General features: G+C 38.3%; 1 protein-coding gene across 4 annotated transcripts in view; it reads left to right on the forward strand.

Moving 5' to 3' along the window:
- Positions 1-3,735: 3,735 nt before the first annotated feature.
- Positions 3,736-22,128, forward strand: part of A1CF (APOBEC1 complementation factor) — a 75,048-nt gene continuing 56,655 nt past the window's right edge. For all 4 annotated transcript variants that reach the window (XM_012801425.1, XM_012801427.1, XM_003783670.2 and 1 more), the window contains exon 1: positions 3,736-3,827. The gene's annotated coding sequence lies outside the window, so the exon portion shown is untranslated. The remainder of the gene's footprint in view (positions 3,828-22,128) is intronic.

The following is a 22,128-nucleotide window of genomic DNA, read 5'->3' on the forward strand; positions in this document are numbered from 1 at the left end:
AGCCACCAGCCTCATTATAGCCACCATCACCCGCCACCTTCCCTCTGACTGGTCGCTCTAAGATGCTTTGCTTTGCTCAAGTCCAAATCACAAAAGTATTTGAATATGTACATGAACAAAATATTAATAATTCAAAGACAGCTTCTCCCCCCCAAAAGAGGGGAAGGAATGTTATACCCTGGCAATTTTTCTCCTCACTACACCCAGAAAATCCACAAACATCTCATGTGACCTGCCCGTGCCTGCAGGACCCTGGGCATGGCCTCAGCGCTGCCACCTGCTCCAGTCGTGTCCTTCTCATTTTCCTATTTGCTTCTCACTGAAACTGGCTTTTCGTTATTTGAACGTGCCCAGCCCACTCCAACTGAGAGCATGCACAGGTGCTGTTTCCGCGGACTAGAAGGCCCACCTCCCACCCACATGTTCTACAGGTCTCAGTTTAGCTATCCTGTATTCCGGAAGCCTTTCCTCAACCACTCCCCACTCCCGCCCAGCCCTACACCAGGTTAGACCCCTGTGTTTCACCTTCTCTTGAGCAACCTTTACTTCTCCTTAACACCTATTACGACTGGAACTAATCATCTGGGGGTTTGTTAATGTGTGTGCTTTCTGTCTGGTCTGTTAACCACTAAATCCCTAAAGATCAGTGGAGGGTTTTGCAAACTTTTGAAAATGTGGTCTACAATAAAAAGTATATTTAACGTCATAACCAGTACACAGACATACATAGAACTGAAGAAAAATTTTCATGAACAATATTCACCCTTTCCAGCTGCAATCCACTTAATATTTTCTATTTTATTTTTAGTACGTTGGATACAACCCACTTTAATGCTTCCATGGCCTACTTATGGGCTCAACTCTCATTTTAAATAAATACCTTTCTAATTCAACACAGTAGAGAGAAGGTCCTTAGTAGGTTTTTGTATTAGTAAATTAATGTTTATCAGCCATTATCTAAACAGGGTTTGTTTTACAAAATAAAAGCAAGCCTTGCCATCCTGGGCACAGTTAGCTCCCTTGATCAGACTGACGAGATCAAGGTTATAAATTTGATCTCATTTCGATCGGTTGCCTTCTGTGTCTCAGTGTGACAGGCTGTTGCTGGGGGGAGGGAGGATTCAAGTCCCTGAGCAGAAGGCTGACCTATTATTAGTTTTATTTCTGATCAACATATCCATGTCACTGAAACACAGTGGTTTAGAAAATAAAAACCAATAACCTAATAATATCACCAAATTCATTACTACCACTGGCTTTCAGGAGTAATTATCTGAGTTGTCCTACCTGGATTGTCAGATTTTCATTTAATGGGACTATGGTCTTTTTGAATGCGAGGACCCACCAAATAAGCTGATATATTTTTTATAACTGGCTGCTATAGACTGAATATTTGTGTTCCTTAAAGTTCATTTGTGGAAACCTAATCTCCAGTGTGATGGTATTTGGATATTGGTCTTTTTGGAGGTAATTAGGGTAAGATTAGGTCATGAGAGGGGGACCTCAAGATGGCATTAATAATGGTTTTTCAAAAGGAAGAGACAAGATCATTCTGTGTGTGTGTGTGTGTGTGTGTGTGTGTACGTACCAAGGGAGGTCACATGAGGACATAACCAGGAAGGGGACACTGCTTGTACCCTGATTTTGGACTTCTAGTCTCCAAAACTGTAGGTAACAAGTGCTTGTCGCTGAAGTCACACAGTCTATGGTACTTCATGACAGTAACCTAAACTGACTGAGACCCTAGTTAACATAATTCATGCTTTGCTATTTCTGGCAGATACCTAAAATTCCTCGCTTTCCTTTCTGTATCTCCATTTATCATCATCTAACACCTACCACACAAAACCTTTTCAGAACTATCAGTCTTACAATATCAACTTTTTCTGTTAGACCATGCAAACTCAAGTTAAGAATTCCACACCCATTTGGAAACCACATAAGAGAAACTGAGCTTTCACTAGGAAACCCAGTAAGCCTGCTTGGTGAGGGGACACATTCCCAAGGAGAAGGTAAAGGGTGGTATCCTTCATTTAGCTATCTAGCTGGTGGGTATGAAAGTTTCCATTACATCCAACTGGAGGGGCACAATTCCAGAGTACAACAATTATTCCTGGAGTGTTCTTTCATTAAACTCTGTCGTGCCTTGCCTTGAGAACACGGGGTAAGTCAGGGCTCCCTCGTGTGTGAGAGCTGAGAACTGCAGGCAGAAGCGTATCTTTTATGTCTTCTATTACCTGTTCGTGGATGTGCTTCATTGACGTAGTTTCCGTTGTATGATACATAAAAATGTTTTCTGAATGGTTGGTTCCTAGTAAATTAGACTCCTCTTACTAGAACTGAAGCCAAGTGAAGGGCATCCTTTCATTCTAGTTTTGGAACCTGTCATTTGCAAAACCTTTAAACCAAAATTTACTCAAAATTAGGAGAGTTTTTGTTTCTTCTTCCTTTTTTTAAAGGGGGCTTTCTCACCTTTAGTGACTTATTCTATACATTCAAGCTCTTACCAGACAGCTTGAATGTAGAGTATGTAGTTTCAAAATGCCACTGTTCTATTCTGCAAGCACAATTCCCCCTGCGATGTCAGACCATGAACGAAAGCACAGGCTGTGAGGTCACCCAGAGTGTGGCCAAGTACTGTGCTTTCCCTAAGCTGGCTCCCTCTTCAAATCTGAATGAGCGGCTTGTATGAAAAAAGTACATTAATTGCTAAATCATGCAGGAAGCCCAAGGGCCCATTGACCCACAAATGGATCAATAATTGTGGTATATGTACACCATGGAATATTATGCAGCCTTAAGGAAAGATGGAGACTTTGCCTCCTTCATGTTTACATGGATGGAGCTGGAACATATTCTTCTTAGCAAAGTATCTCAGGAATGGAAGAAAAAGTATCCAATGTACACAGCCCTACTATGAAACTAATTTATAGATTTCATACGAAAGCTATAGCCCAATTATAGCCCAAGAATATGGCGATGGGGGAGAGGGCAGGATGGGTGGTGGGAGGGTGATTGGTGGGACCACACCTATGGTCCATCTTACAAGGGTACATGTGAATCTTTCTAAATGCAGAATATAAATGTCTTAACACGATAACTAAGAAAATGCCATGAAGGCTATGTTAACCAGTTTGGTGAAAATATTTCAAATGGTATATAAAACCAGCACGCTGTACCCCATGACTGCATTAATGTACACAGCTATGATTTAATATAAATAAATAAATAAAAGAAGTATGTTCTCTCCAATGTGGCCTGGCCTAAATCTACCTACTTTATTATATAAATGCCTTGTGTATTTCCAGTTTGTAAGCCATCATTTATCTGCACACTTGACCTGCAAAAAGTGATATAAAAAACATAAAACAAAGAAATACTCTTCTAAATTACCTTAGGCATAATACCATGTTGGAATAGGAAACAAAAAAGATAGAAACTAAGGTTAAAATAAAGTTTAGTTACCCAAATTACAATGAGTTCTACTTCTTAATATACTTTATAATTTAATAAAATAGCCTCAAAATAATATTGTAGGTAGCTCAACGATTTTTAATGTAAAATTTATTTTAATTTTATAAACAAATGACAAGGATAGTTTTTTAGATTTTGTCTGGGCTATAGTGACCCAATTCTCTGGTCAAAGGGCTGCATGGATGTGAGAGACAGGGCGAGTTAAAGTTTAACTCCCAGGAATTGTAAACCAAGCCTAAAGCCGCTGAACCTTTGGAGTTTGATATGATGATTAGAGCATAACCAGAGTGACACGTTGAATTCGCCATAATCAAGGAAACCTTTTCCGGGTGGGGATCTCTGAAATTACTCAGGTACGATGTGTGTGTCTTGCTTTTTCTATTTCTATTCTGAGAAACTGTGCATTATGGTATCGGCGTGAGTGCCGTGGGAACAGCTTTTGCCCTCTTTTATTGCAAGTCTAATCCAGGGAATTGTCTAGTTTGTTTCTATACTAATAAAATAACCGTAAAACAAAAGAATACATTGGAATAATCCTACAATCTTAAAACAGAATGGCTGCCACAATTTAATAAATTTCTATACATGAACCCCTGCAGGTTCAACAGCGGGGTTCTGAGAAGTTTCTTGAGCTCTAATCGGACAGCAGGGAGACTCATGGTTGCCTGCCTGCTCTGGTCTTTGGACATTGGGAAACGAAATTGCAATTAGCATGAAAAACAGTATTAATATCACTGGTAGATTTTGAGTTCTCTGTAAGGATCATATTTTGGGTTTCAGATATTCAATTATCTCTTGTACTATTACCCCCATTAAAAAAAAAAGCCTTGGTAAATGCTTATTATTTCCTCTGTCATTATCCTGCTGTCCAAAGGAATGCCCTCAGCTATTCATTTTTGATGTAGTGAAAAAGAAAAGAAAAAAAGTTATGGAAAATAACTGGCTTTGCGCGTGTTAAATCTTAATCTTGGAGTAGCTCATTATGAGATTGCTTCCACAGTTTGGGTAACTGTCCTGCAGTGGACATCTTTTCAGGTTATCATTTTACTTCCAAAAAAATAGTCACAGCCAGGAGGCAGTGGTATTTTACCTAAGGAAAGAAATTCGAATGGGGCATTTATCAGGAATATCCTGTTTCTACCAGAAATCTCCTAAACTCTTTGACTTTTGATCATAATTACCAAAGTAAGATCCAAGGAAAATGAGTTCCAAGTTAAAGGAGTTTCTTCACTATAGGACGTTTCACATGTATGTTGCGTGTCTCCAAAAATACAAAGAGCACAGCTCAATTTGCACACTGTATAGAATTAGTGTTTTACAAAACATATTTTGCTCACTTCTATTTATAAAAATGTGTTGGTTTGGTCTGAAACCCTCTCTCTAGCCTGTGCTGAGGAGTACGCGATGGGAGGATAGGTCTGGAGGTAACAGTGGATTTGCTTAGTTGTCAAAGCGATGAGGCTTTGCTCTGCTAAATACAGAGAAGAGGCAAATGACTTCCAAGGGTCATGGAGGAGAGAGAGGTTTTCTGGAGTCACACGGCCCATTTTGGACAATTCTTACCTCTCACTGTTCCAACTTATTGTGTATTAAATATAAGGGAAGAAAGAAGATAATTGGCAAGGAAAAGAAATGTTATGAAAAAACAATATAAAACGGCATAATGGATAAGAAAACACTAAAAGTTATTATTTTCACTTGGGCTAGTTCCAGGGTGGTTTCACATCATTTCACATCAACCTTGCCTACACGGCTACATTGTATTGGGGGGAGGTTAGTAAATGGGGCTCCCTTGAAGAAGCGACTCCATTGCAAGTCAGTTGAGGAAGTGGTGTTACCAAAAAAAGTCAGGGCGGTTTTTATTACCACGTGAGTGAGACGTTTATGACACTGTACTGTTAAGTGTCCTTCTAAGCACCTTCCATGCGTTTATCTCATGGCATTCTTAGAACAACCCTGTTTGAACATTTTCTAAATGAGAAAACCAAGCCACAGACAAGTTACCGATCAGGTTCCACATCACGGGGCAGAGCCAGGTTCCCCAGTCGGGTGTGTGACTCCAGAGCCCACGCGTGTAACTGCTGTGTCACACTCAGAAGTACCGAGGGCTTCATGTGGGCAAAGATTCTCATTCATCGGGAATATCTCAGAGAGTAGGCAATGCTTTGTTTTCTAAGCTTAATTTACAACAGAGCACCTATAAACATCTCTTAAGATCGGTGTTCCTCAGAACACAGATTAGGAAAGAACGAATCATTTTTATAGCCCACCTCCAGGTTTTATAACAAACAAAATCTATTGAAATTGTCACAATTAAAATTAGCACAATTTAAACATCTAAGGGACCTCATTATAATCTCGTCATCTTTCATTAACTGTGACAATGCCTATTTTTGGACACTTTAAAGATAAATTATAGAAAGAGCCCTGGGCTTTTCTTCCCCTGGACAGAAGTAGGCTGGAGAGTCTATTCCGAAACTCCCTGGGTGTCTGACCTTTGGAATACTGTTTGACCTCCCTGAATCTCAGGCTCCTCCAAGGTGAAATGGGGGTAAAATCGGACCCAGAGAATTTCGTGAATGTTAAATAGATGATAAGGCAAAATAGTTAAGCATAATCCTCAGTGCTTAGGGATTCAGCAAAAACTTTCTCCCCTTTTCATTTCCCTATGTGTAACAACCTCCAGAAAAATCTAAAACTGTCCACACTTATTCATTACCTCTCTTTGTCAAAATAATACTAATAAAATTTAAATTGAAAACTATTCATAAATAATGAAATGTTTACATAGTAACCCTATCCTGTTGACTCACAGAAAGACAACCTATAATTCTTTTTAGTGTTAAAATCCCTACAGAGCATACATTTATTGTAGAGAATATAGCTCAAGAAAACTCCTAATTTAAAAAGCCCAACATCCTTTGCACTCAAACCCATGGAATGCCTTGATACGATGTATCTTCATTTTATTACATAATCAGTTGATGTTGAAAATCTGTTTCAGTAACTGTCATTTAAAATCTTATCATCTTTAAAAATCTGGGTAGGACTTTGGGTACTATTGCACAATGGTTTTCATTATTTTGTGTGTCTCTAAATGACTCAATAAGTTCAAACAAGGCAGTATTGATCGACAGAGGATAAACACCATTTTATCTTATTCACAGAAACAGTAACCAGGCACCTCTAAAGTGTAGCTCTAACAGTCCAAACTCCCCGGGGAAAAGCATCTGGGAAGGGAACGGTGCTCTTGCAGCGACAGTCTACGTAAGAAATCTCAATTGCATCTGCTTCTTGACCTGATGCTATAAAATCAGGCAGGTATTATTAACAAATCTTTACTGCCAATTAGATCGGGGAAGCTAATCAATCATTTTATTCCATCAAACCTATTTTGACTAGGTTATCAGCTCTAAATCTTCATTGAGTTCCAAATTCTTAACTCACTAAACTAAAAATTGTATGGAATATTCTTGATCGCTAGGAACCCCCAAATTTAAAATATTTCCTTTCATAAGAAACGGTTATCTTGATTAAAAGAAGCAGAACATCCTGAGATCTCTGATGTGATTTCTTTGTAAGCTATGTAAGATATGCTTCCCCTCCCCCATACAAATATGTAGGAGGAATTTTTATGCATTTAGGTCTTAACAATCAGATGGAGAACATTTTCCAGGTTTGTTTATTCCAATAGGGATTGGTCTCTGGTAATATTAAAAAGAGAGTAGTAGTAAGAAAATAAGCTAATTCCCTGTAGATGGCCCAGTCACGCACAGCGCTCTGCTCCAGCCATAATACGACTAAAGAGAATTAGCAGACGACAATCTGGCCAGACAGAATGTCTAAGTGAGCAAATTGGTTTCTAATTCCATAAAATCCCACCTGCAATGATGTTGTAATGTCTTCCCTTCCTCTAGCAATTAAAAAATAATCATTGTTTTGGGAGGCCCAACTGATTTAATGTACACTAGATGTAAGCAGCAGAATTAACTACTCTAGTGCCTTATTTCCATAGAAGATTCTAGTTTAGAAAAGCATTGGAGAGAGAAGAATTTATATGGATTTTTTTTAAATGCTGAATTTCTTCACAGCCAATTCAGTACACTTAGTTTCTTAATGGTAATTAAGTCATTCATTTATCATTCCAGTTGTACAAAGCCAGTTACTGGAAAGATGCCCCACCTAAAATTTATAAGCTCAGCCCTGTTTATGTGGTATAGTGAGCTGATGAGGTGATGGGGCTTCAACAAAGAGAGAGGACACAGGGTCCACACGAGGGTGAGAGGACAACCGGCCCTATACACACCCCAGAAGAAAATAGCCCTAAACAGATTTAATTATAAATTAGTCCAGATGCTGTAATTAACAACGTGAAGGAAGTGAAAGAATGGAGGGTTATAAACTCTCCTAACAGATTGCCCGGGACTGGCAAAGCTTTATGTGCAAATGCAATTGTTTTTTTATCTCTAGTAATTTTAGATTCTCCTATCCAGCTCTTTTATTGGGATGCTGTTTAGTGCTTATCTTTTCAGCTGGGGTGTTCAGCATGGAGCAAATTGGCTTATTAGATATAGACACTAAGGCCTCTGATGATTAGCAGGGGAACTCAGAAACCACAATCTAATACCACGGGGGAGAGGGGCACTGCCTTGACATATATAGATGCCCATCTCAAAAATCCTGTAATCCTTTTTCCTGGAAATCCCTAACAGTGCCTTATATTCAGGGAGCACTCACTACTGGCCAATTAGATTTAGTGTCCTAAGATGATACTATTGGTGATATTAATGATAGCTCTTAATCCCCATGCAGATCCTGCCACATGCCAGGCACATAGATGAACTCGTTCAATCCTCCATGACCCTATGAAATAGGTCACAGCTATGCCATTTTCCCAGTGAAGTAATTGAGGCTGAGGGTTCTGGAGAACTTGCCCAAGCCACTATAGACACATCTAAGGGAAAAATAACAGGGAGAAACTTCCCAAGTCACACAGATAGTAAGTCCTGGAAGCAGGAGTGAGTCCCAGGGACACGGTCCCTCAAAGAAAGGATGAATAATGGCTGAGCAGCATTGACTCTTGGAACTAGAAGGAAACTTCGAGATCCTTTATTTGACATAGAAAAGCTACTTGAGTTTCCCAAAGATAGATGACTTCCTTTTGTTAGAGTGAGAACCCAAATAGAAAGCCCCCCGCCCAGAGGGCCCCTGTCTGCTAACAGTGCCCCTCCTCTCAGCGCACAATGTCTCTAACTCAGCTGGATTCTTTGTTTGGGAGACCAATGAGAAGGACCACCATGGTAGAAAGGAATACTCCTTTCACAAGGAACCCCACCCTTCTTGCCACACCCAGATTCAGGGACTGACACAGACAGCTGCCCAGTGGAAGGCAACCTATTTTGTGACTCGGACAGACTGCGAGGCCCCATCTCAGAGGAGGCATGTGCAGGTACAGACACCATGAACGTAAAGACAGGGTACGATGTGGATGTGTCACTGAAAATACAAAGTAATTGTCCTGAATGATGTGGCTGCCTTACATCCAAATTCTTCCAGTGTCTGAAGGGGACACAGCACCGCCCACCCGGAGGACACTCCCTTCTCCCCACGGAAGGAGTAATTGGGCTGCCAGGCCTATGTCTGCTAAGGGAGTCCCATATTTAACTGACCTAATTTAGAACTTGAAATTGAAGTTCAGATACTCTCAAGTAGCATCTCCACCCCCTGAATATGGTTATTCATTTTAGAATAATAAGAGTTAGTTTCCAAAAGTTCCTTGTTAAATTACAAATTAGCTGAGCTGCAGGGTGTGAAGGATAGAGACACATCAGCCTAAAATCACTGAATGGATTAACTAGCCTGGAAAAGAGACTGGGCATCCTAACCAGCCCTGTAGGAGGAAGCAGGAGAAGTTTTGATGGTGGGGAAGGGGAAAATGCTGAACGTAAGTGGTCGAAGCCCAGGAAGAGTGTCACGAGTAACCAGAGGGTGACAGAGGGACTTGAGTGCAGGTATTTTTCTGATCTTTGAGGAAGAATGACCTGGACTTATTAAACAATTTTGATCTTTTATTGAAGTCATTGAGTGTCACACTCACTGGATACTAATACCTCCCTGTCTCTCCCTATCAGACTCATAACTTTAAAGTGACCCTTAACTCCATCTACAGCGGTCCTGATGCCTCCCTCAGCTTCCCAGGAGCCCCCACACTTGATCTCCTCTGCAGCTCTGCCCATGTAGGGGACTGATTTGAGGACAGGTTAACTTATTATATTTCTTGCACTTTTGTGGTGCTGATAACCATCCTATTCTTCAATAGTCACCTGTGTCTTTGTAAATGGCTTTGAGGACCGATCTTTTTTAAAATTATAACTACAAAAATAACAAAGCCCAAGAGATTTTCCCTTGGTTGTGAAGATCTGTATTTCTATGCTACTTCCCCCCGATAATTACCCAGGTTCCTTCCGATCATCCTGTACATACTTAGTTAGGGGCCCTGACTGGATAGAGAGCTTATCTGCCTTGGAACAACTGCAGCACACATAGGGAGACACTGTTCCAAATTTGCACTGCAAGTCACTGGTAGGAATAGTTAATTTCTTAGCCACTGAATTTCTGGTCTAAAAAATGCTTCATATGTTCAGGCTCCTCTCTCCCCTACTATATTATTAGAGTAAAGCATTGTGCAAGCAGTACAGAAATAGAAGAATTGTAGCTATAATAGCTAAAATTAATGCATAGTTGGTATGACTCTAAGCACTTCATATATAATTTCTGATCTAATTCTTAAAACAACCCTGACTTTAAAGAAGAGGCAATCAGGAAAAAGAAGTTACATTATTTGCTCAAGGTCACATTATATAGTAAGTGTTAGAGCCAGGATTTGAGCCCAGGCAGTACAGGCTCGGGACCTTCTGCCTTAATGTATAATTTCTCTCCCTTTCTGCTATGGCAACACTTCAAGTCAGAGCTTCGGATCACTGGGCTTTAGGAAATCCTTTAAAATCCTAAGTTTATTGCATTATTATTATGATAGAAAAGATTTGACTTCATGGCTTGTTTCTGAAAGGCAAATAAGAAGAGTTTATAGATATTATAGGAGTTTTTTTTCTCTTGACATATCTTAAGGGGTCCTATAATGGAACTACCTATATGATTCTAATTCAAATCAATGCACCTGTTATGGATAAGTTTGAAAGGTGATAGAACAGAAAAATCAACGTTAATTTATAAAATTACAAAATGTGAGGTTATTTGAAGTCTTTTTGATGATAAGAAGGCAATGTAATAAAAGTGGTATTTAAGAAAATTCATCAATGTTAGGTAGGTGTTGTTAGGATCAGGAAAGACTAGAGTCAAATGAAGACCATGCTGTAGGCAGGAAGTGATGGTAGCATAGATGATAATGGTGGTGGGAAATCCAAAGTAGGGCAACCTGTCTGAACACGATGGCTACCTAGAGACAGGGGCCAAGAATTTAATAAGCACTCTTCATGCACTGCATGAAAATTAGCATAAAATCAGATCATATGTAATCTGGCTTTTGAAAGGGAAACAAGGCTTCCTTGGATTACACCTGTCAGCTTACCTCAGTGCCACTGTAACAGACAGCTGTAGATAAATTTTATAAGCTTCACTGAAGAACTGAATATATGACATCAGTTAGTGACTGGGAGTCTTGGTTAAAATGGAGTTTTCAACTTAAATTTCTCCAGATTGTTCTGAGGAAACCAAAGGCAGAAACTAAGTTCAAATGGACAGTTTCAATATGGTTAAAAATAGATAGAGATAAAGATAGGGGGAGAGAGTGAGAAAGTGAGAGTGAGGAAAACAGATGTAGTAATACCAGACCAAGAATGAATAAAATACAGCACTTGTAGCTAATCGGGTCTCTGTAATATGCCACAGAAATAATCGGTACCAGGACTAATGAATAAACATCTGCCTTTCGGCTGAAGGATATATACATTGTATGCCATGATTATCACATTACCAATTCATAAGACAACTTAAAAATTAAGCGTACATAAAAAGAAATTCTACCCTTCTCATTAGTCTGTATTATTCTAGAATTTCTAAATTCTGCTAATTCCCTTTCCCAGGGATCTTTAAGAAGCCAGGCAATCTGGGGAGAATTAGGAATCACAAATAAATAAAGATAGTACAACCACCATCTGTGGTAGTCTGATCTCACAGGTACTAGAATAATGACAACACAAAAACCAGAATTATGTATATGTATTAGTCAGGGTTCTCCAAAGAAACATAAACAATAGGAGATAAATATATGTACACATACACATATATACACATGTTATAGACATAACATAAATTTATATAAATGTATTTATAAATATATGTAAAGATAATTATCAAAAGGAATTGGCTCATGCAATTATGAAAACAGAAGTCCCAAGATTTTCATTCAGCAAGCTGGAACCCCAGGAAAGCCAATGTGTGGGTCCAGTCCAAGTTCAAGGGAATGAGAACCAGGAAAGCCAGTGGTGTACATGGCAGTCCAGAAGCCAGCAGGCTCAGGACTCAAGAGGAGTCAATGTTTTACTTCAAGGCTGAAGACCAGCCAAAGCAGCAGGCTGCAGAGATCCCTCTCATTCAGTCTTTTTGTTTTATTCAGGTCTTCAATTGATTGCGTGAGATGCATTCACCTTCCATCTGCTGTTAAAATTTCCCAAAGTCTTTTTTGAATTAAAAACCTGTCCTTCATCCCCAAATCTTCAGTGCTGACAAAGACAGATGACTTATGAGTATTCCTGTCTCTGAGTTTCCGGTGTTCTTGCTCAAGTTGAGTGCAGGTTGGAGAATTTCTAAGAGAATGTTGGTGCCAGAAAGAAAAGGGGCATATGGAATGGACTCTTTTGTGAAGCTGTGCTGCAGCACCCCCCACCAGGAGTTATTCGTCACTGTGTGTCTATACACATCCGTGTTCAGATGTGAACACATCCGTGTTCAGATGTGTGTGTGTATACACATACCTTATGGAGTAGCAGTGAATCCAGCTTAGTGAGGGAGATTGTAGGAAAAAGCATAGGAATTCTAAGTATGTGGAAAACAAGAACAAAAGCATTTGAGAAGATAAAAGTAACTGGTATTCTGAGAGGCTTGGGGTGCTTGAGTACAGAGTAGCTCAGGAATGAGATTAAAAGATAATCAGGAAAGTAGGACCACTAGATCATGGCAGGCACTGAGTGTCAGGCTAAGGGGCTGGACCATTTCTTCACAGTTAATGATGGGACCAGAGAAGCAGGAGGATAAGAGAAACTATATTTTAGGGAGCTGGATCTAATAGTGGTGTGCAGAGCAGAGGTGCCGTGCCCAGCAGGTGGTAAGCAGTGATGTTTCATCCTACACTTTGGATGAGCTCAGTCAGGTTAAGCACAGTAATGAAGCGGGCGGGGGTATAGACAGGAGAGGAAGAGGAAAGAGGTGAGGATACACACATATGGAAAGCAGGAGAAAAATCCAGACTCAGGCTGCATGAGGACTCTGGATAAAGAGATTGTAAGGACTTCAAAGAGAATTCACAGAACTGGCAGACATTTCACTGTTAACCCCACTCAACCTTTTAACTTTATCTCCCCCTCTGGCTTCTGAGAGACTTCATTACTTCCTTTTTCTATCCTTTTTCTATCTTCCTACTTCTATCCTTTTTCTCCTTCACAGCCGTTACTTCCCATCCATACACAGAACCACAAGTTTTATGCACACAGTGGTACCAAAAAAACCTTAAGGGCTGGTCTACATCAAAACTGAGTTGAAAACAAATCACTTGAGCCAGAATCTAGTAAGAATGAGATTTTTTTTTTTTTTTAGGTAGTTCAAGATCATTGTTTCTAAATACTAGTCATCAGGAAAACATTCATTTGTTGGAAATAATGAAATGTAGATAAAACGTTAGAGAAAATTTTGAATCATTCCTCCTTTTCTCCTATTACCTAGTTTCAACCTTTCCCTTACCATCTTTTTCTTCTTCTGAATAATGTTCTATATCCATCTATTTGGCTGATGAAATAAATTTGGTTACTTTAATTGTTGTACCATTTAGCATGTAGAGATCAGAGCTTATGTCAGCTGTTCTTTATATCATTTCCTGGGCCCCACTCTAGGCCAATTGAATCAGAATCCTCTCCGGGGGCAGATGATGCCTGAACACGGGTAATTCTAATATGAGGCTAGGCAGGGAGTCTATTCTTTGTCCACAGCTCCTGCATCTCCTACCTGTTGACAGCTGGCTCTGATAAGGCTGTTCTGAAGCAATCTTTTAGTGTCAGTTTGGAGTGTTTTAATAGTTGTACAATGTTTTAGGAATAGAGCCTCTAAGTGAGTGATTGCCTATTATAGTTAAGGAATTCACTCAAACTGGACATGACCTCTGAGCAGAAGACTTCAGTGAAGCTGTTTTTGAGAGCATGAGAAAAATAGACGAGGGAGAGATTTAATGAAGTGAGTATCACTTGCTAAAATTTAAGAAGACTTGCAGTTAAATCTCCAAGTCCTGTTTTGACAAGATGTGCATAGGTTAATGCTTCCTCTTCTTGTCTCTCCTTGTGTAATTTACAGCTCAGGCTAAACCCCAGCGATTCAAAAGGCTTCTCGTTGAAATTTAAAGAGCATTTTAAGCAAATACATGTGAAATTTCTTTTGAGCAGATAAATGTACCTCTGTAAAATCCACTTAATGAGACTATGCTAAAAAAGCAAGAAGTGTTCCTACTGGACCATAAATTATATAATTTTAAACAGATTTCTTTCAATGAAAATAAATTGTTCTGACTACTTGAAATTACTTTTTCCTCCAGCAAAACCAAAAGGATTTCTAGATGTCAGGTTGTTTTGCAAGAATGATGATTTGTGAGCCAGATGAATATGTTAACTTTCCCCAGAGCTAGGGTCACTTTTTTCTTTTAATTAGATTATGTCTAGTTCCAGATTGGATAGAGCTTTAAAAAAAAAACAAAATGGGGGAAACAAGTCTCCCCCCATTGTTGCATGTTTTAATTCCTTGATTGAATACAGGTGTGTATATATACACATCTATAAAACACATGTACAATAATTATAATACAATAATCATTTGTCACACATCTTCTTGATGTTTCTTTGATATTCTCTAAGTCAGTGGTCCAATGATATGTTTTCTCAATGCAGTTTTATTCTTTATTTATTCATTTATTTATTTATTTATTTATTTTGCCCTTTTTCGGCCAGGGCTGAGTTTGAACCCACTACCCTCAGCATATGGGGCCAGTGCCCTACTCCTTGAGCCAAAGGCACCGCCCTCAGTTTTATCCTTCATTGTATTTTCACTACAGAGCAACTTTCCCACCATCTTAGGTTTTACTATTTTTAAGTCACTCTGTTTTGAGCTTAGAATGATATGAAATAAGATAGTATATGGATTTTAAATATCAAAAAATACTATTTAGAGTATCAGCTGACCCTATACATCTTTGCAAAAATGACTCTTTCTTTAGAAAGTTGTATCTGAGCAGTGCCTATGGCTTAAAGGAGTAGGGCGCTGGCCCCATATGCCAGAGAGGGTGGGTTCAAACCCAGCCCCAGCCAAAACTGCCCAAAAAAAGAAAGAAAGTCATATCTATCAACACCATTCCCCAGCAGTTACTATCTTGTCTTCAAAGTACAACATACATTATAGATGGAATCAGCAACTTCTGTAGCCATGGGTGCCATCCATAGAGGAGAGAGAATAAAATCTAAAGAACAAAAGAGAGGAAGACACAGAAGGAAGGGGAAAGGACAAATAGACTCTACTCCCAAAGGAGCTACGTTTGGGGTCTGGAGAAGCACTTGCATCTGTGGTTTCCCACTGATGCACACCCCAGCAGATATTTGATCCACAGCTGACCTCTCTCTGGCTATCTAAAATCCAGAAGGACTAAAGATCACTGGCAAGAAGAATCAACAGTTTAATTTAAATACAAGAATAGAGGGGGATTGGAGGGATCACTTCTGAGGTTTATCCTACAAGGGTACAAGTGAATCTTTCTAAAAGTAGAATGTGAACGTTTTACAACAATAACTCAGAAAATGACATGAAAAAAATAAATAAATAAATACAAGAATAGAAACTAACGTGAAAGCTGAGGCAGATCCTGCCAAATGATATTATCTCTTGGTAAACCAGGAAGGTGCTATACTCTGGCAATGGCCGTGTGTCCACTTTAGTCCATATACAAAGGGGGTCAAATCCTGAATGTGTCCAAGTGAACCATCAGCGCTGGTCCAAGAAGCTAAGACAATAGTTCGCTTTCATCCCTGCAAAGAGGTAAAGTGCTGTATGAGGCATCTAGTGCTCTAGATGCCTAAGACCATGTTCCCTGTGAAGGAGAATGAGGATTCGCAGCATCACCCTCGCCAGCTTCTGTCAGTGCGCTCTGCTCTGCACAGCAACGCTGCAAAGGAAGTGGGGGGATAGAATCTCCCCTCCCCACTCACACCCTAGTTATTCAAGGTGAGGAAACTGGGAAGAAGTAAAATTTAGTCATTAAAATTCTTATCCCAGGCTACCTAGATTCAAATCGCCTGTCTGCCACTTACCATAGGTGTTACCTATGCGACCTTGGGCACATTCTCTACCTCAGTTTCTTACCTGTAACATAGGAAGAATGACAATACCCTACTCCACTGAGTTTTTTATGAGGATTGAAGGAATTATGCTTACAGTTTTTAGTTCATAGAATATAATGTGGGTTCAGTAATTGTCAGCTTTAAATTGACTATTCATGTCCTTTGCTCCTACATCCACTGATCTGTGAGCCTATTGTTTATTTAAAAGTACTCTCCGTGTCCGTATAATAGAGATATCATTGCTCTGTCTATCCTATAAATAACAATCATTTTCTTCCAGCCTATGGCCTCTTCTTAACTTTATTTTGCCATTGTAGAAGTTTGTAACTTTTCTGTAGTCAAATCTGTTAATCTTTTCATTCATGGCTCTTGGTAAACTTGGTTTAGAAGACATTGGGGTGTTCAACCTGTGACCGCAGGCTGCATGTAGGTTTTTTGAGGCCTTTTTTACTTATCCATAGTGTTGAATATCACAAAAAGACCTCTTTGTTTTTGTCTCATTGATTAGTGTTTGTGAATTTAATGTGTGGCCCAAGACATCTGTTATTCTTTCAATCTGCAGCAGAAAAAAAAAAAAATTGGACACCCTTGTGAAATTACGAAAATTTTCCATATTTTCTTCGATGTGCTAGTAATTATACAATGTATTGAAAGGTTATTTCTTTAATCCACTCATAATTTTAGCATCTTATGAGGTCATATGCTCACTTTATCTTTTTCTCAAATTGTATACGAGCTCCTGATAATTTAAAATAACATTAGAAAATTTCATTGTAGACAAAACTGTGGATCTAGACTTTTTCTTTCATTCCATTAATCTATCTATTGTTATATTTATTTTAATCTTAACTATTAGACTGCTTACAGATCATTCTATACTTTTAATATATGTTGTGACATTCACTGCACATTCTCCCCGCCATATGAACTGCAAAATCAATTTGTCAAATTTCAAAATAATTTTACTGACACTTAAATTGGAATGGCATTAAATTAATAATTGGGAAAAACTGATATCTTTACAAAATAAGCCTTCCGTTTATCAAGGCCTTTAGATACTTTAGAATTTTATCATTTTCTTTATGTAGGTTTTGGACATTTCTCATGAAGTTTAATCTTATTTGATAAGTTCTTCTTATATCATTCAGATCTTCTCATTTCATTTATTATTTCCATTACAGAATATTTATTTTAAAACTGTTCTTTAGTATTCTTTCATTAGTCCTAATAGTTTTATATAGTTGATTACTTGTTTTTAAACGAGAATGAATGACCTCGGTGTTTCACTATTAAGCATAACATTTGCTGTATGTTTCTGACAGATGATATGTACCAATTTAAGGATGCTTTTACTATTAACTCATGAAGAGTTTTGTTTTCTTTTTATAAAAATTAACACTGGGTGTTAAATTTTATTAAGGTCTACTTTTACGTTTACTGTGATAATCATGTGTTTTTAATCAATGAAGGAAATTACACCAATAGCATCTCTAACGTTGAATAATCTTTGAATTCTTATAATGATCTCATCTTATTTATTGTATATTACTATATACATGATATTGTACATCTTTCTGTATGTATCACTTATTTGGTGCTGGTCTAGTCTTCTACAGGGTGTTCTGAAAGTCACCCCTAAAGTCACCATACGTAGGGAAAATTGTAGCTAAATGTACATTTACGAAGTATTCATTACAAAATTTTACACAGGGGCAAGTATAGAATATATTGTAAATATTTGACAAAATTTTATAATGAAAATTTTGTAAATAATATTTGTAGCAACTTTGGGGACACGTTTAACTGGTTTTATATCAGATATAAGTCTATAGATGATGATATAAGTTTTTATTATTTTCTATGCTTCAAAAGGCTTTATAGAACAAGTTTATTCAATGATTAATAAATAATAACCGAAATAATAAATGAAATGAGAAAACCTACCTATGAAAATAATCTGGACCTGGGAGAAAAACTCTGAATGTTGTTCAATATAGTTATTAGTTTATTCTACTTTGTAACTTGTTCTTGAGGCAATTTTAAAATTTTACACTTAACTCTTCTAAACAGTTGTCCACGGCATCTATACTTTTGAAATTATTAGTAGAAGCCTTCTCTCCTTTTAAAGTCTCTGAGTCTATGGATATGTGCATTTTTCTCGCTTGTTTTTAAAACATATTTTCCCTTCATTACCTTTTTAAGATTGCCAGCAATGTCCTAATGTGCCCATCTTTTCAACCAGCTCTTACATTTATCTATCAAGTTTACAGATTGTTGTTTTAAATTTGGCTTTTCCCTTTGATTCCTTCTAATTTGCTTAGTTCATGTTCTGTTCCTAGCTTCTTTAGTTAAAGCCCATTTTTAGTGTGCATTGTCTTCTAATGAATGATAATTTCCTCAGACTAGAATCTTGACCACAGCTCATAATAAAAATAATATTGCTCTAACATTTATTAACAAATTTTAACTTTTTTCTTAAATTGCAAGACAAAGAATGCTCAAAACAGTCAAATACGCAAGAATGAATATCATAAAAATAATTTGTTAACCCACCACCCAGGGATAGCCAGTTAGCCTTTAATAAATTCTTTATGAATATAAAAATTAACACAAATAAAATCAAACCCCACATTCTATCTTATAACCTGCCAGTTCTATTATTTCTTCATCTCAAATGCATTATATATTCTTCTACAGCATCAATATGATTAACTATGCTATAGCACTGTTTATTCAAATATTTCCTTATCACTGGCTATTTAGGTTGTGTCTCATTTCCACTAAAGCACTAACAGGCTCCATGAGAGATGATAAACACGCAGTCTCAGTACCTTAAGGACTTTCCCTACTAAGAAGGGAAACAAACATAAATGGAACAATAATGCCAATTATTAAGACAATATAAAAGAGCTCAAGATAATGCATTCAAAACCATATTTCTCTCCACCTTGGACAATTACTAAAAAGGAAGATAATCAAAGAGAAAAATCACAGGGAATGGCTAAAAATGAGTCAACCAGGCCCGCAGGTAAGGAAAGAGAACGGAAAGTTACTGAGACCTCTATATCCCTAAGCACTATGATAAAGTACTCTTGGGTCCATTGCTTCATTGATTTAATTCTTTAAACAACAACAACGACAACAGCTTCAAGTTAGGAATGGGTGTTCCTATTTTTTTTTGTTAGAATAGGAAAACAGATTTCAGAAAAGTTAAAAATCACAGCAACAAAACTGAAGTTTCAATGCAAGCTTATCCTTCTCTAAACATGTGGAATCTACCACAGAAGGGGAATTGTCATCAATTACAAGTGAGATTAACATATTCATTATGAAGAACTTTAATTTCTTTATTTTAAGCCTTGTCTAGTCCCAAATCGACAAGGCCCAGATTAATGTATGATTCATTACTGATGCCTTGATAATGGAGAGGGGATTTTGGTGATTTTTTTTACCAATACACACACGCACATAAATAATATGCCACAAATTGGGACCTTGTGTAATGTCTCTATGGCTCTATCTTATGTATGCATATTCTCTATTAGTTTTGCTATGGTTCATAGCCAAAGAGTTAGAACATTAATTCACTTCTAAAATAAACTTAAAACCAATTATAAACATTTTCCCAAAAAGAACATTAGAACTAATTTACATTTTTTACATAAAACAGTACAAGATAGTATTTACTCCACATTATCCGGCAAATGGATGAATTTTTGTCATAAATCTTTCACAAACTATTTCAGTACAATCTAGAACTCTTTCCACATGAAATTTCCAAGAGATACCCAAGGGCTGAAATTCATGCTAAAACCACTTGTACAAATTGCTTGCAGCCTAAATGTTACATCAAGCCTACATCACGCAACGTCAGGGCACAGGGAAACACGGGGGAAAGACCGGATTCAGTCTGGAGAGTTCTCAGTGGCAATCGAAGCCATCCCCAATTTGAAGGGCTCTTAGGACACACGTCATATATATGCCACAGGCCCCAGTAGCTCCCCACGCAAAAAACAAAACCAAACAAACGAAAAACACCTCTCTTCTGCTTTGATTCCTTCTAATTTGTATATTTAAAGCCAGAAAGTCTTTCTCTCCATTCAGGTTCTTTATCCAAATTCTTCAAAAAATCAAGTCAAATAAATAAGATAGTAAATACGACATTAACAGAATTTCTGAAATTTCTAATTCTAAGTTGTCTGCCACAGTGCTGATACACACATGTGTGGCAGATATTAAATTCACATTTCTTGACCCTTTTGTTGATGTTGAGGATAATTACTCCATTTGATTTATTCTGCCTTTACCGTCTATGTCTTTGTAGCGCTCTACAATTCACCACGCCCACTTCTGCGCTTGCTTTTCCAAGCTATTCCCTCCTGACTCTTTCAAGGTGCTTTTCTATCTTATTCTTCCTCTCACCTTCATCTCAGACTTTGTCAACTCATACTTTGCCCAGTCCACCAGTCTGGGAAAATTTGCAAAGCAAAACGAAATTGTTTGCTCACTTCCTCTGTTTCGCGGGCTTCCAACATTTGTCCACCAGGGCAAGAAGACCTTCCAGTATTGCTATCACTTTTGACAAATTTAGATCACAAATCTCACTTAAAAGTCCTCTCTAGTTTTCTCTCCATGACTTGGTTCTCCCTGGAAGACCAATTTTTATGTACACAATGAATGTGATTCTCCTTTCTAGATCAGAGTTATAATGAAAGAACAGCTCGTAGTATCCAGCTGACGTGTCTGAATTTAGAAAACAGAATCTACCATCCTACCAGCTCTAGTCCAGCTTCCTCCTCATCTCTGTTTCCCTGCGACCTGCCCTGAGCCAGGGCCTGCTGACCCCTGATTCCCTCAGGGTCGGGAACAGTAGCTCTAACCTTGCCCAATAGTGAACTCTGGAAATTGTTATTGAGCGACTGGGGAGTGGGGTGAGCTGTTCCTTCCAATCCTCTTCTGCTTGTGGGGAAGGAAGAAGCCTTGAACCTTCGTAACTTCTAGGTCCTTCTTTGCTTGATGAAATAGGCACTAAGTTTGCAAATATAAAACCAGAAAAGCATAGAGAAGAAGAAAAGTATATCCAAACATGAACTTTATTTCTTAATCGCTTTGCACGTCTCTGTGGGTAGCAGTAAGTGCCACCTTTTGAATGCTCTCAGGAAAGCCTGCACATCCCCGTATTATTGTAATTATTCATTTTCTTTATTCTTCTTGTCTCACTCCCAGATGTGATCAGATGTGAATAAATGCAGAGAAACCACAAAAATCAATTTCTCACATAAAACAAGCTCATTCCAGGATAGAACTTGCAGCAAGTAACAGGAAAAAGAGAAATAATTAATATTAGGAAATTTGATTTGGATTAATTTTCCTTCTGTTTGAGAGCGAATTACTGTAACTTATATAATTGTCGATCCAAAGTCTTTTATTTGTTTCACAAGTATCTACCGAACACTTAGCATGTCAGACTAAGCCTTCTGGGAAAGCAAACATCAATATAAGACAGCTCCTGCCCTCAGGAATCCCACAGGTTAGTGATAAAGATATAGACATGTAAGCAAATAGGTACAGTAATGTATGCAATAATACAGGGGTGCACGGGCTTTGTTGGGAGCACTGAGGAGGCGGCACTTAATGTTACTCCTGGACGTGGGAAAGAAAGCATCACGGAATAGACAACATTTCAACCAAGTCTAGACACACTAATAAGCCTAAAGTGGTGATGTTAGAAACATGAGAAGAGAAAGCCATTTCAAACAGAGAGCCTGAAGGTACAAGAAAAGGTGTTAATTACAAATTGAGCTCCAAGAAATCAACCTAAGTGCCCAACAGCCCATGAATGGATTAATAAACTGTGGGACGTGTATACCAGGGAATGCTGTTCAGCCACTAAAAAAGATGGAGATGCATTAATCTGGACAGAGTTGGACAACATTCTTCCTAGAAAAGTATCGCAAGAATGGAAAAGCAGGCTCAGTGCCTGTGGCTCAAGCAGCTAAGGCACCAGCGACATACACCTAAGATGGCTGGTTCGAATCCAGCCCGGACC

Source organism: Otolemur garnettii, unplaced genomic scaffold (genome assembly GCF_000181295.1).
Source record: "Otolemur garnettii isolate 467f Iridium unplaced genomic scaffold, OtoGar3 scaffold00008, whole genome shotgun sequence".
Taxonomy (NCBI): Eukaryota; Metazoa; Chordata; class Mammalia; order Primates; family Galagidae; genus Otolemur; species Otolemur garnettii.